The sequence below is a fragment of the Vicugna pacos genome, chromosome 1, assembly GCF_048564905.1.
Source record: "Vicugna pacos chromosome 1, VicPac4, whole genome shotgun sequence".
Lineage (NCBI taxonomy): Eukaryota > Metazoa > Chordata > Mammalia > Artiodactyla > Camelidae > Vicugna > Vicugna pacos.
This window is the reverse complement of record NC_132987.1, coordinates 37,906,488-37,934,486: the sequence shown is the minus strand read 5'-3', so window position 1 is coordinate 37,934,486 and position 27,999 is coordinate 37,906,488. Positions and strand designations below refer to the sequence as shown.

Here is a 27,999-nt window from a genome sequence, read left to right as displayed (position 1 = left end):
CATTTCAGACACTTGTAATATTCTTCCTTGTACTGAACTTAAACTCTGCTTCTCTGTATATTTTTCCCATTGTATTTTGTGATTAATGAAAGAAATCAGTATACCTGAAGACTGTGGTGGGTTTTTTTTTTTTTAATTGAAATAGTGACCTACACATCTTTGTTAGTCTTCATTATTAGTTTTCTATTCAGAAAAGTAATCTGATTCTCTCTACTGGCATATTCAGCATAGAGGAAAAAATGACAAGACTATAGATACATTCTCTGTGCAGTTACTTTTTCCTGCTATTTCTCAGTGTAGCTTTGACAGGTAATGTAAGTTTGCCCTATTCGATGGGTAGTTAGACGACATTTGCTTCATAAATTGTCAGCATGTTCTCTCTTCAAAGTTGTAAGGATGACCTTAAACAAAGACAAATGTCTTGTTAGAATACTAAATTTTGTCTTAAAAAGTGCTAGCCTTCAGACAAAATATCAAGATCTTTTTTTTTAAAAAACAGCCAGAACTTTGAAGCACAAATAAGTTAAGAATAGAACTGAGTTAGTGATTTCCTGACCTTATGTATGTGTACATTGGAATATACTTAAAATTATTCAAGGTTTTTCTAATAATAATTAAAATTAATTATATTGGGTAAAACTATTTGTCAAACCAGAAGAAATTCTGTATAGTGGAAAGACTTCAGTACTTCTCTTTAATTTTCATCTACTCGCCTCGATCTTAAATTGCTCTGGATACAGTCGCTACCCAGGACCTGTCACTGCTGCTTTCTTTTGTATACCTGGACTAAAACTTACCTCTGTTCAACTCAAGGTTTCTATCTTTTAAGGGTTTTTGCATTACTTTTAGATATAATGATACATGATCATTTGGATACAAAATAACAATCTGAAAGTCTCTCTACCCTGGACAGTATCTGTGCAATTTGTTGGTGAACTTTGGAGACAGTGCTCTTAGTTCTTTTAAAATAACACTCAAAAGAGCAACCTGTCTGCTAATAATTGGACATGTAAGTTATATAGGGGGGAGGATGGCATCATTGTTTTCCTTTATGCAGTATATCTTTATAAAGGGTAGAGAAAGTCAGCAACACTCTTCAAATTATACTACACAATCATAAATTACAACATCAAGGGAGATGCATATTTAATAAAAATAACCCATCAAGTTGTTCACTTATTATTTCAACTACTACTTACTAAACGCTACTATGTATAAGGCACTTGGGTTGTAAAATTTAGCATAAACACCAATCAGTACAGATGTTAAGCATAAATTAAACTATTTCCTACCTTTCCTAAGTTGGCAGCAATCTTAGTATTTGTCTATACACTAAATTGAATAGCAAGTATGAAGAGGATAGAGAGCTTCTGTAAATTTTCAGCATAACTCCAAGCATGACAATTATTCTTTGTTTATCATATTTCCATTTTGGGGGGGGGATTAATTTCGGAATGTGAAGTGAATTTTTTTTTCTTTTGTTTGTTTTCCCCCCTGTCAGATTCACCTGTGCTCACTTTTTACCTAGAGAGCAACTCAAAAACTCTTCAGGTCTTAGACTTCGCTGCTACATAAATGTTAGAGTGATGATGATGCAAAAAATCGAAGTCAGCAATGTAGCAGTTAGGTAAACAAAGAAATTAAGAAAATTAGTGTATGGCAGGATAGAAGAGCATTCTCATGCTTAAATCAAAATTTTAAGAGGCAAAGATCGTTCAATTAGAGAACTGGTTTATCAAAGCAACTGTTTAGTAGATTCAGGCTATTTCCAATTGAACAACTAGATGTCACATGTATTTTTTCACATTGTATGCAATCTCTAGGTCATTTGTGGACTTCAGTCAAGTTTTCATTATGATTGTTTTAATCCTTGTCATATACTTACATTTTTATTGCTGTTTTTGTTATTGTTTGTTTATTTTTTTAATGGAGAATCCAAAAAGTTTAAGTGAAAAAGAGAATTTTGTTCCTTGGGGAAAAATCGACTTGTTTTCTAGTAGCGTTTTCTCCAAAGTAATAAAGTATCCTGAGACTGTAGTTATTTATTTATTTATTTTTGGCCTTAAATTGGAGGCCAAATGATATAGAGGAGGGTCAGCAAGATAAAGCTTGACATCTATCTTTGTAAATAAAGTTTTATTGGAACACAGCCATACCTGTCCATTTACATAGTCTCTGCAGCTGATCTTGCACAACAAAGGCTACGTTGAATAGGAGTGACAGAGACCATATGGGATGGTGTGTAAAATTTAAAATATTTACTATCTGGCCCTTTACAGAATGTGTTTTGTGACCCTTTCATAGACATAAAGAAATGTGTGATTCCAGAGAATGAGAATAGAAATCAATGTGTAGAATGTTCACTACTCAATAAGAGAAGCAGGAAGGAAGAGTGGAGTAAAGAGAAGAAAACCAGAGAGATCATAAAAGCACCATGGAAAATATATATAAAAATGTTTATACACATACGAAGCCATTGTAAAGGCCAACAAAATCTTGGTAGTGATAGCTACAGTGGTACATTTCTTCTCTCATAAATTGAAAATTAGACATCTTATTAAGGTGCCATGTAACAGTTTGAGAGGAAGGCAAGATTTAAGTCAGGTATCTAAATAACCTCAGGATAAAGCTGCAACTGACCTTGGCTGAGGAGAAGAGGATAGAAGCACTGTCTGTAGTTTGCTCAGTCTTCAAAAACCACACTAGCCTCAAGCATAAAGTGGAACTGGGGAGCTTAAGAAGAAATAGCCAAATTGACAGCAGTGTACTAGCTGGTAGGTGTTAGCAATGATCAGTGAAGCTTATACCCAGGATTTATCAGCCCACTGTCTGCTGGATTGCTATACAGGGGAATTAAATTCTAAGAAAATAGACGTCGCAACACTATCCTGCTGAGAACTGCAGCCCTGGAAGGGAGGGGTTGGTTATACTTGGGAAGCAATTCAAGTGTCAGCAGTGATCCCTGATGCTTAATGAACACAAAGACTGACCAGAAAGCAGTAGTATGATAATGCCGGCAGGGAACTTCTTCATCTTTTGAGGAAAAACAGTGGAAGAATATAGCATCAGTTTTCTGATCACCAGCACCTACACAGAACACATAGGTGGACTCTGTGGTGCGTCTCATGGAGGAAGTTACTGCCAGAAGTGTGGATCGTGACCAAGGAGTTCTTTAAGAATTTTTAAAGCATCTGTTTGGATCTCACAGTATTCTTCCTCAATTTCCTCTGTACCTCCGTGAATGTGTCTTGTTACTTAGATTTTTCTTGTTTTTCCTGGTATAGAGCCTAATTTTCAGATAATGAAATTAGTGACTTCATCTTTATATGTTGGGAAAGGAAAGACATAAAAAAAAGGGGAGACAGGGTAATATCTTCATCATTGCAACAAGTTAGAAATATTTCAAGAGGCTGACAAGTTGTATTTTTTTTTCATGTAGCAAATCAGGGAAGGACAATGGATTGTGAAGAGAGAAAGTCAATTTGCATTTGCCTTAATATCTCCAGCCAGTTCATTCAGAAATTATAATCCAAGAAATATTTATGTTTAATTTGGTCAGATGGATCCTAGCTTTTGATATTTATATTAATATTCAATCATTTTTTTGTTGTAGAGTCTCAGTTAAAGAACGCTATCAAAGACAGTGGTTGTATCTAGTATTCTTAAACTTACTGCTATCTATTGATTTGCCCATTAAACTGGGGGCAAGGCAAGTTATGATGTACCTTGCCTATGTCCTCGGTTATAGCAGAGAGAACGAGAGGGGAAATAATAAAATAATATTAAGACTTTGGGAAAGCTAAGTACCTAGGATTTGGTACTTATTTTCAGAGGTAAATGCTCTTAATTCTCTAATATTTATTGACCCAGATTTTCATGGGATATAAATATTCTCCAGTCACAAATAAGGCATTAGCTTCAGCAGGGAACTGAAGAGTGCTGCAACACTAAACCTGTACTTTGGAATAATACATTAGTATCTCCAAAAATTAAATGCAGCTAACCCACAGAGCCTAGTAGAAAACCAGAGGGCAGGCTGGGAGAGCATAATCTGGTTCATGTATGTTTCTTTGGATTGATAGCATCAAAGATTTAGGCATTTTGGATGAATGTTTTGTTTTATAATAAAAAAAGTCACTCATAAACTGTTTTTTGCTTATCACATAAAGTTTGATATTTAAAACTTTGATCCAATGTGTCATAAATAGAAATAATTTTATATTCAATTTTATAGACATCAAAATTAAGGACCAACTTTTGGTTATTACATTATATCAAATACTGCTGTTTATCTTCTATCAAGTCCCTTTTCTCTGTTGATTTTGATCACAGTAAAGAACTTCCTGATTTAAAAACACATCTAAACTAATTGATATTCCTTGCTTTTTTGGAAGATTATAACACCGTCTTTTACTTCTTAGGATTCTAACTATTATAACATACATTTAGCTTTTCAGAACTGATCTATAAAAGCACATTGCTTTCTCTTGATTACAACTAGAACAAATTACAACTTGTTGAGTGATGATTCTATATTCACGACTCTGAAATTAGGACTGCCTGACTTCTTCGGAATGGCAAACTGAGAGGAAAAAATAATTGCTCAGGCATTACACATTTTTAATAAAATAAAACACTTATTTTTAAGAGCCAAGCGTTAATGAATTTCTGAAAGATATACAGAAATATTATTTTCATAATAAAAATATTTATTCATCCACTTAAAATTATCTCCGCACTGTATTTCCTTAGAACTTAACCAATGCTAGCACGTATATATCCCTAACCCATTTGTTTCTTTATAAACTCACTTACTTGCGTGTTTATCTCTTCTGATAATTGAGAAGCTTAAAGCCAGGTACCATGTGTTATTCATCTTCACAGTGTGCCTAGAATAGTTGAAGATACATTATGAAAATTCAAGTATTATTTCTGAAACAAATGGTAATTAACCTAAAGCATACAGAATTGCAACTAGGTGAAGTTTCACACTCTAAGAGCTGCAGATTTTATATATAATATAATGTACAAATAAATAAAAAATAAATAAAATTTAAAATGTATAAAATATAATGCAAATAAGGTTGCTCGCAGATATGTTAAGAACCTCTTGGATATTTCAGTAGATGGAGGAGAACATCGAGACTGCTTAGAACCAGAGAAGGTGAAGTAATAGGGTTACGTTATGGATTATATTTCAGAGTTTTCTCAAAAATTGTTCACTTCAGTTACTATTGGTAAGGTTTTATAAACACATACAGATTTTTAAAAAAACATTAAAAATCCTCTTTCAGTATTTTGGCTAAGCTAAACCTTAAATATTTCTAAAAATTCTATTTTTGGCTATATCTATGATGATGACTGGAAGTAGAGATTGGTAGGACAGGAGATCAATTCTTTTTATATTCTCCATTTGCATCCATCTGACTTGTATTTTTAAAACAGAGTATATCAACAGACGAAAGAATAAAGAAGATGTATAAACACTACATCTTCATAATACGCACACACACGTACACACTGAAATATTATGTATACATGAGAAAGAAGGTAATCTTGATGTTTGAGACAACGTGGATGCACCTTGAGGGCACTATGTTAAGTGGAATAAGTTACACGGAGAAGAACAAAGTATATTAGCACTTATATGTGGAATATGAAAAAGCCAAACTCACAGAAACATAGACTAGAATGGTAGTTACTAGGGGGTGGGGATGGAAGAAATGGAGAGATTTTACTAATATAATATCATAAATCAACTATTCTTCAAAAAATGTTTAAAAAATGAAGCAAGGATTCTGATTTTTTTGAAGGACAATGTTGGTAATTGTAAAAAATAAAGTAACTTGTTAAGTAATTAGCATTGTCTGACATTGATAGAGGCTATGAGGAATCCAGTTAACATACAAAGTTAGTTTATACTTAATTAGTCTTTATGTTGAACGTGTAAACTCAATGTTGAGAAGTGAGTCAAAAAATTACATACATGAAACTACAAAGTACATGGTGGTCATGCCACAGATTATTTAGTCTGGAGGGATTTATAGTGACTTTTTCAGCCTTCATTTGAACCCAACCCTCTTCATCAGGTGCTTAACCACACATCTCATCTCTTTTATTTCCCCCACTCCTTCTCTTTAGAGAAGTTTAAAATTCAGTTCAATATCCTGAGTTAGGGAAGCAATTTCCAAAGAGTCAACTCTAGTGAATAAAAATAATGTCACAGGTCATAGAACTTGTCACCTGAATCCTCACCAACTAAAAATAAAGATAAATGTAAACATTTGGGGGGATAAATTTCATCTCCTCTGAGTAGGAGGCTGTCTTTGTAGAGTAAATGGCTTTATAATAGTTAATAACTTTTAACTTTTTCTCCCTGAATTGTTGATTCTTTTTCAACTAATGAACTTGGATTTCTTTTACATAAGTTTTAACAAATGATAATGTTACACAGGACTTTCTACTACATCTGAACTGCTGCTATGCAAATTGGAGGCAAAATGCCAGAAAGTTAGAAAAAGCATGCAGAAGTGCCTCACAAATGCTTTGTGAATAAACCCCTTAATCTTGGTTACTAGCTGCACCATCTGTTCTCTAGCCAGGCGCTTTTTTTCCTCCAAAAAAATAAGTGATATGAATCTTTCTAATTGGAGAAGAAATATTAGAAAAGCACACAAAGGAAGTAAGTTCTTTTAAGAGTTTTTTTTTTTTTTTCCTTCTGGAAAAATGGGGCAGAATGAGTTGAGGACAATATTGAAAGTTGATACTTAAAAGTAAAAGGAAATAAAGTATAAGTGAATTCTGAAAGAATAGAGAAACTTAGTACACATGTACAAGTGATCCAAGATTTTAAAAATAAGGAATAAAATCATCAAACAAGTCTTAAATTGTGGTGACACGTTGCTTTCCTTGAAGGATAAATTTGCCCTTGAATATAAATAATAAATTAGATCAGTGATTAATTTAGATGCTTTTCTGTAACTTAATGACACTGAAATAATGAAGTCTTTTTCTAGTAGATTGGACCATTTACCAGTAATTTGTGGAATGTGCCTTCCCTTTGCATTTATAAATAAACACAATAGTTTTTTAAACAACTACTTACAAAAACCTGAGAGAATGACACTGGACAGGTAGAGGACTGCTTGGCCAAGAATAATAAGCATGAAACACAGTAAGGGTGATTCTGTATGCTCGCTGGCAGAAATTGCCAGCAGTCCCTCAAAATAAAATATGGTCCACATATACAATATAATCAAAATATGACACAATCATGTTCTAGATTGATTTTTAAAAACTAGTTTGAAATAGAATAGAATAGAAGAGAACAGAAGTTCCAAAACAGTAAGAGCTCTGCAGAAGTCCTCAACATGACTGGATAGCTTCAAAATCGCCTGTAGGACAGTAGGAAAATCAACCGAATGCTTTCATCATAATAATCATAAGTTTACCAAACTAATCCCAGACTCTTGTTAAATACTATGGCTAGAAAAGGACCTTATATTTGGTGTGTTAACATATTTCTTAGAAGTCCAAATGTTAATCATCATCTCCAGAACATTTCTTTGTTTCCTACAAGAAAGGCACAATTTCTGGAACAATTCGGAAACTAATAAATTTTAAATGTTTAATTTTTATGGATTGAAGACTTTTCATCATCATGTAGTTCATCTGTGAACTACACATCCTGCAGTTCATGTGTTCATACTGTGGAATTCACCGAGATCAAGGTTTTGCCTGGAATTTCTGGCTTGACATTTACCGATATATTAATCTGACTGAATTCTCATTTCTGTTAAACCACAAAATAAAAGATATAGTTACACTTGTATTCATATAGAAATTTGACTATGCTGATGTTACCATGTATTCTGCACAGTTCCTTCTTTATTTTTCATTTCAACATTAACATTTGCATGTATATATGTATATATTTCTCTAACATCATATTTCTCTGTGCATCATTTGCAATGCTATCACAATCGTTTTTTAAACCAGTTATAGTCTGTAAAATATAAAACTTCTCACAGTTATGCTTAAAATATTAACACATTCAATTTAAGTGACATTATAGAAGATAATTATCAATTGTTCTCTTTTCATATACAATATGTACTAAGCATCATGAACAAACTCTTTTGTTTATGAATAATATAGGTCCCAAGAGATAAAACAATTTGCCAAATGTCTGTGACAAATAAAAATGCAAACTGCCTAAATTAAAAAATATATATATTGTTTGGATTCTATTATTTTCATATTAGGCTATCTGAGGTTAATTACCCGAAGTATGAAAACTCAACAACATATAAAATTCAAATAAATAGTCCACACCTACCTTTTACTTTTCTCTGTAAATACCGATGAATTAATGGGAACAACTGTCACATGGTCTTTGGATCGTCCTTTAGTTTATAATGACTTTCTGATCCACTGCCCAGCCTTAAGGATGCTGATCCCATCTGTACTAGTTGAGTACAATATTTTCACATTTCAAATGTCTAACTAGGTTAATATCAAAAAGTGAATTAAATAAGAAACTTTTCTTTAACTTACATTTAAATTAGGAAAATGAACGATATCTTTTTGCATAGAAATGCTGTTTCCTATGTAATATTGAGTAAGTTACTAAACCTTAAAGCACCTCAGTCTACCCAAATGTACTATAGGAATTTTTGGAAGATAAAATGAATTCATTAAAAGTTAAAAATCCTTCACTCATAATAATAAATACTTAATTATAATTGTTTGAAATACCATTGTGATATTGGCTACTTATTCATTTTATGCATCACAAAGTCAAGTTCTATAGACATATTTTTATAAAACTATTTCCTCCATATATAATTCAAATTTATTTTTTCTTGGCTACACATTATTTCCTTTTATAAGTGTATCATAACTCACTGGAATATTGATAGATTGTGGGATATTCATGTTGTTTCCTTCTTACTTCTCTAAGCAGTGATGCTGTGCATAAATTTATACATATATTTTTTCTGTAGAATTAATCCCATGAGATCAATTTTCAGAAATGGGAATTATGGCTCAGAGTCTATATATATATATATTATTTTTTAATAAAAAGTCATCACTTTGCTCATAAAACTGCTGTAATAACTATTTACGTTACTGCAAGTTATATATGAGATAAATGATCTCTGATTCTTCATCTGTAGTAGATATTTTCTCAATTTTTCAAATAGCCTGCCTTATGGGTATAAAATATTTGTTCAATGTTACTTTAATTTGCATTTTTGACTACTAATTAGTTTGAGTGTGTTTTCATATGCTTATACACCATTTGGGTTTGTTCCTCTGTGAATTGCCTCTTCATATTATTTCCACATTTTCATATTGAGCTCTTTGTCCCTAACTTACCAAATTATTTTTCTCCTGTGCTTTGAGATGTTTCTTTCCATTTTACATTTTAAGCCAAAAATTCTGGTCGCAACAGTGATTATGTCTTCTTCAGTTCATCTAGTAAATTGTTCATTTGGGAAATCATATTTTGTTTGTTCTCTGTTTCTAAAATAAGTGTTTTCCATGTGTGTCTCTTGCATTCATATCTAGTAATCTCTTTTCTGTTATTATTCAAGTTGCTGCCTGTCAACATCAAGAGTCCCGTTTTTCTTTCCCTGTACCAATTCTTTTTTAACTGCTACTCCTATCTTGTTATCAAGATTCCTTAAGTTTGTTGTTGTTATTATACTTTTTTTTTTTATTGTTTTGGAAGTTTCTGGTCTGGCTGGTGCAACACCACCTAACAGTGAGTGAATGGCATGAAAAGCATTGTCCACCACATAAGGGTGGTGGGGGTATGGGGGTGCAGCATCAGGTAAGCTGCCTTTCATCTACTAAGGCACCAGGAGAAGTGTGCCTCTGGCTGGGGAGGGCCCAGCCTACTTATTCATGTTCCCATTGTCCTCATTGTGATGACATTTCACATATGTGTCAAAGGATCCCAGGGGGCCAAGATTTTTCTAGGTCCTAATATTCACTTGGAGCTTTAATTTATCCTATGATATTGTGGGGCAGCCACAGGGTTCTGGGTAGATAAACTGTGAAGTTCAGAGTGAAAGGGAGGAAGCCAAATTCAGCTCTCAGTCTCTCTAGAATTGTTCCTGCCTGTATTTTCTTTCCATGATTAAATATCCAATTATTTAGGTTAGCTAATAGTTACTTGAATATATTGATGTCTTTAAAATATTTCATTCAAAATTGCTTTCAGCATATAAATGCAAAGCAAGGATAACTGACTTTAAAATAGATTACAAGTGTCGTGTCATCAAACTTGGTAAATGCTATTTTGTCTCAATGAAATGCAAATGCATTTTTAATCCTCTTTCTCTCTGAGTATTTCCTGCTATTATATTCTAACTTGACAATCATAAAGGTAAAATGTAAAAAAAAAAAGAAGTGAGATGAAAATAAACCTTGATGTTCATCTTTTTATATAAATTTCAGCAAGTAAACCCAACAGCATTGATGTTCTTAAAATACAACTTATCTTGAGGCTGCATACAATAGGGAAAATTCTGTTAGTGATGTATTATACAGTGTTTTACCCTGACAATAAATTGATGAATGGTATAAGTGATACACACACTCCAAATCTCAACAAATGTTTATCTTCAGAATGCATATTTTTCTTTTTTTGAAGTTTATATTCTACAAGTTTTTCAAAATTCTGAGCTAACATCTTATAAGCAAATCTAAACATCATCTAATTCTACTTTCTCAAAAGTCTTTTCAAAGACAACGATGGAATGTTTACTTTCCCCTTTAAAAGCTTTGAAGTAGAATTGATAATGCAAAAATTTAATCCATCTTTCACCTATACTTACTTTTAGACTAGTAGTTTTCAAAGTATTAATCTATACTTTAGCATTACATATTAATGATATACTGGTATGTTGATGGGCAGTTTTCTTATTACAAATAATGCATTTTATAATAGATTTTTTTATGTCCATGGATTGATTGTCTTATACTTTATATAAATCATGTATTATGAGCTCATTATTCCAAGAACCAAAGGCTACTTATCTAAAACTTTAATGTAATTACATTAGCTTCAGGAGAATTTCTACTATTAATAACACCATAAGAAAAATACAGTGGCCACTTTAGAAAAATCAAATGCCATATTAGAAGTTATAGTACATTATGATATTACATAGCATAGCATGATATGAAACTTGATACATTGTCCTTTCTGCATAAAATAAATGAGGTTACTATGACAAGGCTAGTTAAAGAATTCATAAAGATGTGCAAGTAGGAAAATTAAATAATGGCAACAATATTCAGTAATTCAGTAATAATGCCAGCTAATATTTCTTCCATGCAATATTTCTGACAAGTAGTAGATTTGTAATTCAAAGACTTTGAGTTTAGCTGTGCCTCTAGTCTATGAAAAATTGAAAAACCTTTAGAAAATGATTTTACAGGTCTTAGAATCTCATTCTTCTCATGAGTTACATGGGAAAAATAAGAATATCATAAAATAAATGATATATATGAAAGGGACTTGAAAATTGTAAGGAGTATAATGCAAATGTACTTTACATATATAAAGGACTGCTATAACCAAAGATTGATGCATTTTAGCACATTAACAAAAAACACATAAATGTTAATTCTGAATTTCTCATAAGTTCCATATTTTAGAGACAGTTATTAAGCAGACTCTAAGACTTGGCCTATATTTCTTTTTTAAAAAATGAGAAAAAGAAGAAAGAAGGGGAGGAAAATGAGGAGGAAGAAGAGGAAGTATAGGTAGAAGATGAAGAGGAAGGAAGGAAAGAAGGAAAACGTGAAAAATAAAACATCAAAATTGTAAAGCCAACAAGTCTATCAAACTGCTACTTTAGAGAACAGATTCATATACTGTTCACATGAAAAATAAAAATAAGAAAATGCTAAGTCATCACACTGATAACAAAATTCAAAAAAATAATATTTTAGTTTTACATTTTTTAACACAGGTACTCAAGTGTTTCAAAAGTTTCACATTTCAGCATTCATGTTATATCAAAATGGAATCTGAAATATCTGTCACTGTTTGGGCATCATGATGTGATTTGTGAGGAGAGCAGGGGACCCATTCATTCTCTAGAAGGCTACTCTTTTAGGTGTTTTGTATGTTATCTCAGTTAATATTTGTAATTGCTTTCTTAGTTGCATATGATTTCTATTTCACAGAAGACGATACTGATAAGACACATTCAAAATTACACTGTCAGGAAGAGGTGAACTTGTATTTGAAGCCCAGTATTACTGAATCCAAAGATATGTTTATTTCATTGAACTATCTTCTTTCTGCATATATTTATATTTTCTTAATAAATAGGTGAGAAGTTGAAGAGGAGTTAGACTAATTTGGATAATATTAGACATATAATTTAACAGGTACAAGATTAACATTATTTAGGCAATGCTAATAAAACTAGTAATTTTAGAGGAAACAAAATCAGCAAGATCAGTAGTCCAATTTCAACATAACCTTTCAGATAATTTTCTAACATTTGATGAAGAAAGCATGATTACTCTTAATTTGGATGTGGATATCTTTTTATAAAAAATAAAGATTTCTTTACTGGTTATTTAATTCACAAGAAAGTCAAAATATAAAATGTTCTGCCATAGCAATTATTTTCCTTTGAAAATTGAAAATAATCTCATTGAAATCATTACCTCTGAAAAACTAAGTTGGAAGTTTTAAACCGACTGATTGGGAAGATGACATTTACACAGATCCCAATTTTTCAAACTCCTCAGTTTATGGCCAATTATCATCAGCTGTGTGTTTGAATTGATTTTTATTTTAGTTTTCTCCTTCATCCACATTCCCCAGTCACATCTGATGGTCCTTAAAGACCACAGTAGGCATATATTCTTATGTTTGATGTATGTTCTTAGATAATGATGTGTCCTAATAAAATATGTAATATCTTCTTGTTTGTCTCAAATTTAAAATTTTAATGATAGTATGTACCTTGATTGTTCTATTTCCTACTTTTTATTAGTAAAACTATATTTTACTGTTTATCTGTTATTTTAGATGTATCTTATTGGTGGTTTCTAAATACATGGCATTTAAGAGAATTTCATCCACAATATTTAATTTATCTATTACCCTAGAGATGAAGGCATAGGCTGTCTCCAGCTCTCAACTACCATAAGTATTTTCAATAAATCAATGTTCCACGATCCCTCATGGATCTATTACACAAACCAGAGAAATGTTCTGGTACATATAAACAAGGCATGGAGTCGCTGGATTAAAGGGAATACACACGTTCAATCTGCTAAATACTATCAGATCGCCTTTAGAACGGTTACTATTTCACTTTCATCCCCAGGGAGCAGTTTTGCTGTATATGATTTTTGTGGAGATAAGCAGTCTCAGTTTCCTGCTATGTTGGACGCTGCCTGACCAGAAACTGCCCTGTATCTGGTCCTGGGGGCAGAAATGTACCTAATCACAATTTCCCTCTGGGCCTCATGGCTCTCTCCTTAGCAGGAAGATCCACCACTTCCTATAAGCCCTCATGATCTCCGGAGGTTGAGCAGCTATTTCCCCAGTGATTTCTTTAAATCACTGTCACCTGATGTCAAGCAGCCATCCTATAAAAAGAAATAACAATAGGAGATGGTATCCAGTGCATTCAGATCAGTTTTAGACCAAGTTATCTACAAATCAGGAAATCAGAGATATATGTACCTGCTACCCTTATGCCTCTGAGACTTAGCAAGCACCAAGAAATGCAGCTGGTGTTTACCCTCAGCTCAGAACACACACTTTTTTTTCCCGGCACCTATAAAATATTACTCTGTTAACTGCTTGCTATCAGTGTCCTTGGAGACAGTCTAATTATAATTTGATTCCTGTTCTTTTTTTACATGATGAGCTTTTTCTCTGTTTAAGCTTTTATAAGGTTTTATTTTGTTTTTCTAAAATTTGATAACAAATAGAGCTATCTAGAATATTTGTTTTACTCATGGTTTTGTTAGATTGCACCATAAGATGTCAAGGTGTGGCTTTTCCTTTATCAATCTTGTTTGGTACTCTATGGTATATGCCCAACAGATATCTTTCACCTTTCTTTAAGGAAATTCTTAGTCATTATATTTTCAAATGTTTCCTCAATTCCAATTATTTTTGTTTTCCTTTCTTTCTGGTAATACTATAAAATGGCCTACCTTATCAGGTATTAACATAGCACTCCTGCATTTCACTGATTATAGTGTATCTTTTGCCATCCTTTTACTTTCACTTTACCTATGTCTTTAAGTTTGAAATGAGATGCTTAAAAGCCGAACACAGTGGATCATTTTATTTTTAAACTAGCCTGCCAATCTGTGTCTTCTAATTGGTGCATTTAGACCATTTACACTTAAGGTATACTGACATGTTAATATGTGATTCTGCCACTTTATTATTGGTTTTCTCTTTGCTTCTTCAGTTCTCATTCCTCTTTTTCACTTTTATTACCTTCTTCAGATTAGTTGAATATTCGTCAGGATTACATCTTGATTTATTTCTAGCAGTTTACAGAGGTTTTTAATGCTTGTTCTTTCTGTAAAGATTTTTTAGTGGTTGCTCTGGGTGTTACAATATGCATATGTGATTTAAAACAGTCTACTGGTACCCACATTTTACCACTTTCAGTGAAGTGTGGAAACCTTTCTGGCATTTAGGGTTTTTTTTTTCTGCTTTTAAATATCATTGTCTTGTGCATCATCAGATGCTGCTATAATTTGTTTCTATCATTAAATATGATGTACAGAACTCATGAAGAGCGGAACAACCTATTACATACACCCATATTTCTGTTCTTTCTATGTCTCCTTCTTCCTAGCTGATGTCCCTAGGTTCCTTCTTCTATCATTTCCTTTCTATTTGAAAATTTTCCTATAGCCGTCTTTAAGCCTGGAGCTCCTTCAAAAGTTTCTTTCAGTTTTCCTTTAACAGAGAGTACAACTTTCCCTTAATTACTAAAAGATAGTTTCAACTGATACAGAATTCACAGTGGACAGATTTTTTTTTTTCTTTCAGCCCTTGAAGAATACTATTCCATGGATTCAGTTGAGATAGCTCCTGTCATTTGAACTGGTGCTCCCTATAGGCAGTGCACCATTTCACTCTGGCTTCTTTGAAGGTTTTCTTTTTCTTTCACCTTTGGTTTCGAAAAGTTTAATTATGACACGTTTCTGTGTAGGTTTCTTAAGTTTATCCTTTTGAGGTTTGTTCAGTTTCTTGGATCTATAGGTTTTTGTCTTTCACCAATTTTAGGAAGTTTCTGGCCATTCTCTTTTTTTTTAATTTATTGAACTATAGTTGATTAATAGTGTTTCAGGGGTGCAGCAAGTGATGCAGTTTTATATATATATTCTTTTTCAGAATCTTCCTTATTATAGATCATTAAAAGATACTGAATTTAGTTCCCTGTGCTTTATAGTAGGTCCTTATTGTTTATCTATTTTATATATAGTAGTGTGTATCTGTTAATCCCAAATTCCTAATTTATCCCCCCTGCCCCATTTCCCCTTTGGTAACCATAAGTTTGTTTTCTATGTCAGTGAGTCTATTTCTGTTTTGTAAATAAATTTATTTGTATCATTTTTTTAGATTCCACATATAAGTAATATCATGTGCTATGTCTTTCTCTGTCTGACTTCACATAGTATGGTAATCTCTGGATCTATTCACGTTGCTGCAAATGGCATTATTTCATTATTTTTTATAGCCAAGTGGTATTCCACTGTGTGTGTGTGTGTGTGTGTATGTGTATGGGTGTATACACACACCCATACACATACACACGCACAGCATCTTTATTTCTTTAAATATTCTTTCAGCCTCTTGCTTTTTCTCTTCTCTCTCAGGGTCTATATATTGGTCAGGAAATATTGGGTCATTTTTAATATCATTGCCCAGAGGCAACATATTTTAAGTCTATTTTCTCTCTATTGTTTACATTAGAAGAGTTCTATTTTTCTTCCTTCTGGATCAATGATTCTATTCTTTGTCATCTCCACCCTATTATGAGTCCATCCAGTGATTTTTTTTAAATTCTGTTATTATATTTTTAATTGTATAATTTTCTTTTGGTTATTTGTCATAGCTTCTATTTGTTTCTTGAGATTGTCTGTAATTTTCATTTGCTTCAAGATAATTTGTAATTGATTATTGAAACATTTTTATGATGAATGACTTATGGTCCTAATCAGATAATTCCAACATTAGATTCAGCTTGACGTTGGCATCAGTCTTTTCTCATCATGTTGTGATTTTCTTGGTATGACATGTGATATTTTTTATTGTATTCTGGACATTTTGTTGATTATATAAGGAGACTCCAGATCCAAAATAAATATCTTATATTGGTAGGCCATCTCCTATTTAGGTTTAGCCATGCATTTTGGTGTACTTTTGTGGGCTGTAATTCAAATGCAGTTTAATCTTTAGAGCCTTTGTAGTGCTATGTTTGTCTGCTAGGTTTTTCTGATGCTGTGGGGCTCCAGCTGTTTCCTGCTGATGCTGCCTGAGAGTCTAGAAGAGGTTTCCCCAGACCAAGTGTCTGATGTCACTTGGTGAGAAAGGTTGTGTTATGACCCATGACCGGTTTCCTTCCCCTGCCCTAGTGTCTCTGAACCAAGAAGTATCTAGATCCTATAAGGACAAGGAGGAGCCTCAGTCCAGGCTGCTTGTTGTGGCTATGTCTCTTTTCCAGTTCTTCCAGCTTGGCCAGATGTCTGTGGTTTGGAGAGGAGTCTCCGTCTCACTGGCATAGAGTACAAAATGCTTAGTGAGCTTGGTTCCCAAGAGAACCTCTACCTCTCCTACTAGTTCTACCTACTGGAAGATACTCTGGCCTGGCAGGGAAAGGAAAGGAGAGTGCCTCCCCTTGGCTTCTTATCTCTGGCAGAGCTCCTAACCAATCCTCCTTCTCAGTGGGGTCAGGCTTGCCCTCACCAGTGATGCCAGAGGAACTCCTCTGTGGTGAGGAGGAATCTGCCTAAATAGGCTGCATTCTGTTGCTAGGACGAAGGGTCCATAAATGCTGAGTTAGGGTGGTCTTCTTTGCTGAGTGAGAAGTCTCAGGAAGCCCTAGCACTGTGCTATCCCTCTGGTCCTGGGGTCCAAAACTAACTCTTCCTTTGGGGTTCAAAACTAGCTTTTCTTCTTAACATCTTTCCAAGTGCTGCTCTGGTTGTCTCTTGCACCATCTCCTGGATTTACAATTGTCATTAGTTAAGGAACAGCAGAGACAAGTAAGTCTTGGCCATCTTGTCCAAACCAGAAGTCTCAGTGTGTTCTATTCTAAAATAAAGAATTTCAAACAATCGAGCTCGGATGACATTTGCTTCCAATATGCTTTGATATAAGATGGAATGGTACTAGTTTTAAATGTTTAAAATTTAGTGTTACTTTTACATGAAGTAAGAAACAAGCTGTCAGTGTGACAAGAAATAAAGAATAAGGGTGATTCAGTTAAACATGGTTGATCCCAACACAGACATTACTCCTTGTTCCCACCTAATGCCCTACTAAGAAGACTTGAAAATAATACAATAACTTAAATTCCTAAAGACACAGATAAATGGAATGAGACCACAGGAGATGAAAGGATAACAATAAAATTTTCAAAGATAGAAAGTTAATAGAGAAGTGAGCACTGAATTACCCATTCAGAAAAAGCTGAACTTGAGGCCACTCATGTAATTATGTATGTGGTGGGGATCAAAAAGAATTAGAATGATTTGATTTTAAAATGTGAACTTTATGTTAAACAATTCTAGAGTTGAAGAAAACGCATATTACTTGAAGCAGAAATGTGAGACACAAAAGTAGAGAACTTTTTGAACATCTGTATAAAGAAAAGATTTTCAGACACTAGCCTTCACTCTGCACATCTAAGCAACGCCTGTCACTCATCCCAAGAACAAGTTTTTTTTTTCCCCCTGAAGAAGCAAAACTAAAGAGAGACTGTATTTAAATGTTATGAAGCATAGTTGAGGATAGATATGTGGTGTCTGACTGAAACAGATTACATAACAGTCTGCTTATAGAAGAATGAGGCTCTCAGTGTCCTTCTTCTACTCATCTCTCATCGTGCTGTCTTGTGGGTTTATATAATGTTGGGAAAAGATTGAATTATTTTGTTATGGTAGAACTGAGAAGAATCCTGCAAAGTTGTCCAAGTACAAAACTGAGCAGTTAGTTAATGATTAGGATGGTAGAGTCACAGCCTCAGTGTCTGATATACATCCATGAGCTGTTTTACAGATGCTATAACTGCCACCAGATGGAAAAACTAACTGCATGATGACCAGAATGCAGCAATGACATAAGCCTAAGAAACACTAAATCTTCCCCTGCCCTGGATGGAGATTCTATACAAACATCCTTGAGAAGATAGTTCAGAATGAAAACTGTCAATGCCTCTGTTCACAGACATGCAAAAATGTGAGAGATCCATATAAACTTGTCTCACAATAGTCTTTATATTGAAATTATATGCATTTTTCTATAAAATACAATGAAAGGAGTTTACTGTTATATGCATTTGCTAAGTAAGAAAGTGAAACTAATTTTAAAAATCACAGTATTCATAGATATGTGGAAAAATATCTAGTGATTGCCACTACAAAACATATTTTATGAGTAAATATTGCATAATTTAATCACATAAAAGTCTAACTTTTACTACTTTGGTGTAGTCACAAATAGAAAAATTAATTTGTAGTTTGTAAACAAGACTGTTTTAAAAAGTCAGCTCTAGAGTAAGAGTAAAAATAAATAAGATACTTTCGATTTTCACTAAAGCAAAGAACATTTAATAAGTTGGAAATCTTAATATAATAAACAAAATTATCAATAAATTGTCATAACAAAGCAGTCTACTAGCAGAAAACAAATTATTAAAAGAAAAATAAGACTATCAATTGAATGTAACTTACCTTTTCTGTATGTTTTGAACTAGCTTTTTGTGCAGTATATATATTTTGCAACTGTGATTTTTTAAAAATATAATTTCAGCAGAAGCATGTTCTCTTTTTCCTTTTCTCGGTCAATGCTTGTTTTTCCATTTAACATATGAGTAAACTAAGTTCCACGTAAACTAGAGATATATACAAATATATTATCATGTTCACATCATATATTTTCAAGAAAGGGTATAGCTCAAGTGGAAGAGCGCATGCTTAGCATGCACAAAGTCCTGGGTTCAATCCCCAGTACCTCCTATAAAAACCTCCCCCCACAAAAAATAAATAAAATAAAATAATAATAAAAACATATTTTCAAATATTATGTCACATTCTTTTTCTGAAACAGAAGTGAATGCTGTCAAATGTTAATTACATGGACTAAAATGGTTATATTGACTGTAGTGTCATTCATATACAAAATATATTTGTAAATTATAAAATATTTATAGTGATACGATAGTAAAATAGCTGAACATAATTTTCCAGATGAAAAATATAATTACTAAAATTACAGTGCTTAGAAACATTTCATTATTTATCATTCCTCAGGGAGGCTTCGTAGTATCTTTTCTATATAAATATTAAAGAAACTCAGTGCTGCCACAGAAGTAAGTGCCCCTCCTCCAATTTAATAGCCAGTCTTATATATTACTAGTTAGAAAAAAAGGTCGACCTATGTTTACTTGTCCCATGGCTTTGCCTATGCCTCTCAAAATGATTGTAGATATTATAAAAGATCAGGATATTAGAACAAGATTGTCCCATACTTAAAAAAAATTTGTTACTAAATACCCTAAGAGATGATAATAGGTACCTTTTTTTCACTGTCCCTTAAAGTTATAAATCTTATCATGTTTCTGAAAATAGATGAAATAGATGCAGCCCACATTGCCTGAGACTGCAGCTTTGGCTCAATCAGCAGAACCTAAAAAAAAAAAAAAAAAAAAAAAAAAGGAAAAGAGGCCTTTTTACACACAAGCTGCTAAAAAGACTTGCCCAAACAGCCTCCTTAGAATTGCTTGTCAAGGGCAAAGACAGATCTTAAAAGTCTTTTCTGCAAATGATAAAAGACTTTAGCCATCTGAGAGATAATCTAATCTGTTCCAACTGTTATTTATAAACTAGTAAGTTTTATATTGCACCTGATTCAAGACTAAAATTTTAAAATAGAAACTATGAGATCGCTAGTTCTGTCTATTTATCTATATATCCATATGTGTATATTACATCTGGGAAAATATTCAGTATTAAAGCTAATTTAAGTCTGTTGGCTTAATTAACATACAGATGTCTTCAGAATTATTAACATTAAATATAATGTATCATACCTAGATTTACTGAAAGTCAGTAAGCTCATGTTATCTCTTATAAAATTTGTCAACAACAAAAAATAACTTGGTATAATAATGTTTTTATAAGTAACAAAATAGATAAAAATAGGATAAGAGTTTTTAGGTAAAGTCTTTGAAAATAATTGTTTTATGGTATGTCTATCTAAAAGTGGTTTCTCCAAATCTTTTGATAAAACTTAGTTTTGCTAAGTTAAATTAAATAATGAGAATTCATTGAATGTCAAGATCATTTCCAATAAAATAAAATACTGGAGCATTAATTGCTAATCAAGTCTAATAAGAAAAGGTATATGGTATGGAGATGCTTTTAAGGGAAAGAATGATTTTCTCCTAAAGCTGGTTATCTCTAAATGGAAAATAAAACAAGGGACAAACTAAAATGAACACAGAAAGTTGAAAAGGTTTTGTAAAAAAAAATAGTTGGGGGAGAATCTTTAGAAAGGAATTTTATAAGTGGTCAGGACTGGATAAGATTAAAATGAGTTTAATGAAGTAAATGAATTTTAATATTAAAAAACATAATAAACTGATAAAATTAGAATTTGGATTTCTCTGTGTTAAAAGGACATTTTTTCCCTATTGATCTGCTGTAGATAGTGAAAGATTGTAAAGGATTTTTCTTTGCCTTTGAATAGTCTTCCTAAAAAGAAGAAAGAGAAAAAAAAAAGATCATGTGTCTTGTCAAAGTGGTCACTTCTGTTCTGCGCTGTGTTTATTGAGTCTCTGATTACTTATGTAAACCTAGTTCTCTCAGGTTGAAAATATTAAAAGAGCTGGGTTTTACTTAGAACTGTATAACCATCTATATTTGAAATTTTTCACTGTTATTTTGGTTAGATGAATAAACATTTTTCACAGTGACCTGTTTGGCTAAATGTTTTAAAATCTTTTTGCTATTATTGATGGACATCCCAAAAATCAAGTTCTAGGTAAAGTCTTTCTAACTTTAACTTTCAGATATGTTCTCTCTCCTTATAAAGGGAGAGGTGTTAGATATATTTGATTTGTTAAATTATATGGGAAGTTTTATCAAATAAGAAGTAATATTAAACCTTCTTTATGTTGTGTCTGCATAGGTGTGTATTGTAAGTGTTCCAGAAGTTGTATGAAATTCCTGGAAATTTTACGCCTTGACATAAAATGTAATCTATCATCAAAATTGAGGCTCACACTAAAGGGACCATTCCCTAGTATCAGTGACAAGCCCTAGCGGACTTCCTTGCAAAGGCAAAACAACAGAATCTATAAAGATTGCCATAAACTTCACTTGAATAGTGCCATATAAATTTCATCTTCTAGAAGGTAAAATTTAAATGTAAAGAAGAATAAAGTTGGGGGTTATGCTCTGTTGATAACTGGGGAACAAAAGAAGTCCAGGCATAGGGGACAGCAAGTGCCACAGGCTATGAGTTGGGTGCATGTTTAATGTGTTCAGGAAACACTAGGAAGACAAATGTAGATGAATAGAAATTAGCACGTGGAAGAGCATAAGGAATGACAGAGAAACCAACGTGGATTGATTAAAAGAGTTTTAAAGTACTATACTGGGGCTCTGTGGAGCACAGGTTGGTGGGGTCAAGGCAGACTAGACAAGAAGCTATTTCAGTGATCCGGAGATCCATGATGTAGGTGGTAAGAATCTTCAGGCTCTGCATATTTTGGAATACAGAAGCAAGAGAAATTTGTGATGACTAAATTAATAAAACAATAAAAAAAGAAGCATTTATCATGACTTACACAATGTAAAACACCAAAAGTAATTCTTAGTGTAAACGGTAGAATTCAAGTGCTAATGATGGATCAGAATAAGTTTGTCAATTATAACAAAGGTACCACCCTGGTGCAGGTTGTTGGTAGTAGGGAGATGGTGTGTGTGGGGGGAAAGGGTGTATATGGAAGATCTTTGTAATTTCTGCCCAATTTGCTTTGAATCTAAAACTACACTGAATAATAAAGTCTGTTAATAAAATAAAAGAAGGTTAACATTCATCTAAAGCAATTAGAAGAATGCATTGCCATTTATGAAGATGGAGAAACTGGGAGGAGAAGCTTGCTACTAGGATGAGAATCCTGAGTTTAATTTTGGACACACTAAATGTGATATGCCTGTTAGATTTACAAGTGAAAATATGAAATAAGTACTTAGAAGTATGACTCAAAAGTTCAGGAGCAAGATCTAGGCTGGAAATAAAAATTTAGAAAATTTAAGTGTATTGATTGTTTTTAAATGTATGAGGATGTGATTACTTAAGGAGTGAGTGGAAATAGAAACTGCAATATTTCAAGTTCAGGAAGGTGAGGAGAAACCACTAAAAGGAAATGGAAAAGGAGCTTCCAGTGAGGAAAGGGTAGAACCAAAAATGGCAAGACACCAAAGCTGATCATTGGATTTGGCCGTTTGAAAGTCATTGGTGTCATAGACAAGGGAATTTTTTTTTTTAAGTAGTGGGAATGAAAGTCTAATTGATTTGGATTCAAGGAAGAATAAGAGAAAGACTTTGGGTTTCTACAGGACAAACTGGCTAAATCCATTTATTTCAGCATATCCTCCAAAGGCATGTATATCAACTAGGAAAATTAACTATACAACCTAAAATCTACAATTAATAGTATGATTCAGCATAAATTAAAGGCAAAGAATGCAACAAACTAAAACTTAATGTGGAAAATGGAGAAATAAACTTCTAAAACCAGGAGAACTGAGATTTTATTAATGCACAGCTTATTTTCACACTTCCATGATGATATCCAATTTAGGGAATGAGAAAGATTAATAATCTTTTAAAAACTAAAACTGTAATATATACACACCACAGGCAAAAAATTAAAATAGCTCCTTCATCATATAGAAAAGGAAACCAGTGCTTTATAACTCTTACATAACTTACCTAATCAAAATCGTACACTAAAACAAAATATTCTTTGTAACTTTTTAATAAAATATTAGCAAAAAACAATCCACATGTTGCCAAAGAAATGAAATTTCAAAACAACAATTAGGAACCACGTTAGTTGGTGTGAGGGGGGAACACCTGAATTTGAAATTGTAACTCTCTACTCCCTTGATAGCAAATCATTCATCTTCTTACTCAACATGCACAGGTGTTGTAATAATTAGGTAAAAGAATGTGTGGCTGAGTGCTTTAAAAATTATAAAGTCCCAATTATATATATCAGTTATTATTAATTTTTGCATAATAATATACATGATTTCATGCACCAAATACATCATAGTTCAGATATATAAAAAGATGCACATGACACAAAGCTGCAGAGTATAACATCTACATACTCAGGTCTTACTAAATAAAATCTTGAACACAATTATATTTCTTTATGCTTTATGTATATATTACAATTAATATATATCACTGTTAATGCAACTAACAACCATATTGTTTAATTATTTTTTCTCAAAAATTAGAATTAGTGCTGAACTCATACAAAACACAAATAGTTTAGCCAGAGGGGGTTTGTCATCTGGTAGCAAAGAAACGATGCATTGTAGAGACTCCATCTCAAATTAGTTTTATTGATTAAGTTCATGTATTTCAATGCTATTTCCACCCCAAGAGTGGTTATGGTAATAAAAGAGGCTTAGAGATGTGTTCTAAAGGTGAAATTTAGATAGGTTGTGAATTATAGTACTCCAGTATTGTTAAACTGGGAAGAAGAAAGCATATGTATTCCCCAAACTATGTCCAAATTGATAGCTTTGGGGAGAGGAAGGTGGCACAAACTCTACCTGTGGGATAAAATGCATGTGAAAAAGAAGCAGCTCCTTCAACACCAGTAGTTACTCCTTTTCAGCACATCACCATTTATATCATATGCTCTCTAATCCTTACCTACACTTCCCTTTCCTTGACAAAATCAAATCCCCTACAGAGTCTCTCAAAAACAGTTAAATTTCATTTGCCTGAGGATTAGTATTGATTTGATTTTGTAAGAACTCCCCATTTCTGCCCTTCACGCAAAATGAATTATTTCTCTATCAATGTGTTGGTGACTGCAGTTCTTTTTCTGTGACACAAAACTTTTTATTTTATTTTATTCTTGGAGATAAAAGGCATACATGTATGTGTTCACTCATGGATGCTCCCTTCTCTTAAAGAATATTTTTTAGAATGTCAAGTGTAAAAGACTGACAAGAGGATTTTATTTTGTTTTGATTCCATTTTAATAGGGAAAATCCTTAAAAAGAAGGTAAATATCATTCTGGATCTGAACAGAGAAAGAGTTTGCTGCCTGAGGCAAGAACATGCAAAGAAAAGGGTTCAGAAAAAGTAGTTTCAAAGTAAGTGAGTTTCACAGATTTCAACATTTTACATTCACCTAAGAGGAAACAAAGGCAAGTTACGTGGGTAGGTCCAAGCCTCAAAGCTCATGATTTATGACGTTATTTTTATTTCCATCAGACAGAGTTGAATTCTTTCAAAAATAATTTTATTCCTGGAATAGTCATTGGTCCAGATATCAAGTATAGGAGACAGTACTCTAACTCCAATGTCCTAGAAATAGCCTGGAAGTCTCATTTAAAAGTACTGAGTTTCTCATCCTAGTTTCAAAGAGTCAGTAAGTCAGAGAGGGAGAAAAGTAGCCCCGGTGCCTCTGGTACATAGTCCATAGAGACCCGCACGTTGAAAAACACTGTTGATAAGCATTGTTTAACAGTGACCATGTGGAAGTCATTGCTCTGGGACGGGCACTGAGAACAGTCATTCCACAATGTTCTCTGCCACAAGCCTCATTAATAATAACTAACATTTTTTCCTGGTGTAACATCTTAAAACCTCACAACCATCGTGTGGTAAGTCATTATCTTTATCATTATTTTCAAGTTGAGGGAAACAGGACAGTTTAAGTATGGTACTCTTACTCATATTCACTCAATAGGTAATAAAATGTCTCTTATGTGCCAGGCATTTTTCTGAATGGTCAGCACACTGTGGTGAATAAAACAAGTCAAATCCTTGTTCTTATGGTGGATCAGAATTGTAGAGAGAGAAAAATCAAATATGAAAAAAAATGCAAGCATTAGATAATTTCAGTGGCTTGCAGAAAACACCAAAGACGTTATACTATAAATTAGATGTTCAGAGAAGGCCTAACTGAGAGGGTACTTTTGAATGGTAACTGAAAAAAAAGACACTGGCCTTGAAAAGAAGCTAACAGATAATTCCAGACAGAGGAAACAGCAGGTGAAAAAGGCTCAAGGCATTTATGTTGAAGGCTGCAGTTGTAACTCTTCAAGGTGGAGTTTTTTGAATAGCTGTCTATTTTATGTTTGTTCTTTCCTCAAATAGGCATGTACACCTGGAGGGATATGTCTTGAGTTTGTAACAGACAAGGGCTCTCATACTAATTGTCAAGTAACACAAAAATATTTTCCCTTGGTGAGCTGATATCAGTGCGCTTTCATCAGACGAGAGTGAGGCTGTAGGTCACAGATGTGTGTGGCTTTAGCAGTTACTCATTTGCTTGTACAATGATACATGTTAAGGAAGTATGGACAAAAGGAAGAAAAGTGAAAATGCTATGAACATGGAAAAGCTGAGTAAATTCAACAACTAGGGAGTTCTGGGTAAACATATTCCACCAGCAAAGATTAGGGGAAAAAAATGTACTGACTAGAATTTTGAACTCAGGTCCTTTGACAATGCTCATTCACATGGCGTATAGTCATAGAAAACCTTCAGCTAAATTTATATAATGTCTGGAATCCATGGAAGTCTTGATATATGAACTGTTATCCATTTGAAATAAAAGAGTTAAATTTCAAATTATAGACTTTGGTTAAAATAAAGATTCTCGTTGCTTCATTGTGTGACAAAAAGTGATTTGTTCAAAAGCCTTTCAAATGTAGATACTAGTTAGTAACTATCTACTAATTAAGAGGAAGTTAAGTGCACCTTTCTAAGATTTTTTTGTCCCCTACTTTATGTACTGTCTAATATGTAAAGCTAGAGCCAGTTTCAAGGGAGGAAATATTTATTGCTATTTTGGAAAATTAGAAACAATGCAAAACTGCCTTGGAGCATCACGGATTTCTTATTGCTTCTACTTGAAGACTTAAGAATATAAAAATGCTCTGAGATGTTAATAGCTTATGGTTTCTTCATAAGTAGAATAATTTTAATTAATCTGAAGTTTTGACTGAACTAGTAATAACTTAATCTTCTCCTTAAAAATGAAAATATTACAAGCATCATATTTTCCAAATAAAAAGTCATCTGAGTCCTGCAAAAATCCTACCTTTTATCCTGCTTAGAAATTAAAAGAAAAAAAAAAGAGAGAGATGAGTCATAGAGCCAAACGCTGCACAGTATTTCAGGGCTTCTTGCTCTACTCTTACCTCAAGACTCTCAATATCCTAAACTGATGTCATTTAACCTTCTTCTACAGGTGTAGGGCTCAATCTGATGACTAGCAAGGGGTGCCATAGATCAGAGCAGTTCCAGACCCAGCCTCAAATCTGCCCTATTGCTTTCAAGGACGTGCACTTCTCATTTTTTGCCTTATTCTTCACAACTGCTTCATCACTTATATTTCTGTAATGGAGAATCTTTGCTATACAATTATCAGGTTTTTTTTTTTTTTAAATTCGACTTTATTTTCTGACCTAGGGTTCTGCCCTGGAACCTGGTCCCCAAGGCAGCCTCCCCTACTTTAGCCACATCTGTGCATCTCCCTCTGCCATCATCCAAGTTTCAACATCCATCTGCCAATGCCTTGGGATCCTGCCCACTTTCAGATTACCTGATACAGAGGCAAGGTTTCATTCTAGGTGAATTTTGTCTAAGAAAGTTTTTTTTATGCCTGACTAAATGGTGTGAGCTAGATATGATTTAGAGTCCACCAATAAGATGCATTCATGTGAAAATTAAATTTAGAACTAAGTGGGAAGAGGCAAGGTGGATTTTAGCCAAGGTGAATAGGCTCTGAGGCCAACAGCTGTACTGAAAGTTTTCCAGTTGGGAGGGAGCAGTGAGTAGTTCAGTGGACTATGGGCAGCTTGGCCCATTTATGCAACGTGGCTTTGTGAAACATTCTTGGAAGCTCAGCATGGAGCCCATTCACCCTTCCCTACGATTCTGTGAGCTGTTTAATATCCTATGACTGAAGTTTCCAAAATTTCTTGGTTCAAAGTGCCCTTAAGTGTCTCAGTAAGTCCCACCCCCGCAAATGGTATCAGAATTTAAACTCTAAAATCCATGTTCATAAGTGTAATCTTTAACATATATATTACATTCCGTTTATTAAATAGGTCAAAACAGCTTAATAGTAGTAGTTTCCACAGTGTCCAAAACATATCACTGTGCTTGGCTCAAAAATTTAAACCACTGCTTGGCATCTCGGTGAATTGGCTACCCTCACAGTAGCATCACAGGGTGCTTTGGCCAGAGTTTGGGAACTGTGGCCCTATGGTAAATTACATTTTGTTCAGACTAGCATAGAGTCTGTTTATTCAAATTTTTCAATGTCTCTAAAAACTTTTTAACATAAATAATTTCTGTTCAACCTAGTTAAAACAGATTCGGTATTTGCGTCTGAATCCAGACTGATACAGGCTAATCCTACCATCACATCCTTGAAACAGATGAGAAAGGTACATTTTGAGAAGACAGAATCTTTCACAAGTAGC

The 27,999-nt window shown here is 33.4% G+C and overlaps 1 long non-coding RNA gene across 2 annotated transcripts; it reads right to left on the bottom strand.

The window, feature by feature from the left end:
• Positions 1-84: 84 nt before the first annotated feature.
• On the bottom strand, positions 85-27,999 carry LOC140696257 (uncharacterized). Of its 2 annotated transcripts, none has more exons than XR_012072420.1 (3): positions 27,936-27,999; positions 4,816-4,889; positions 85-401 (listed from the first exon to the last, which is right to left on the bottom strand). It is a non-coding gene; the product is annotated as an uncharacterized lncRNA (long non-coding RNA). The 2 variants fall into 2 exon arrangements; XR_012072430.1 differs by lacking the exon at positions 27,936-27,999 and adding an exon at positions 8,339-8,494.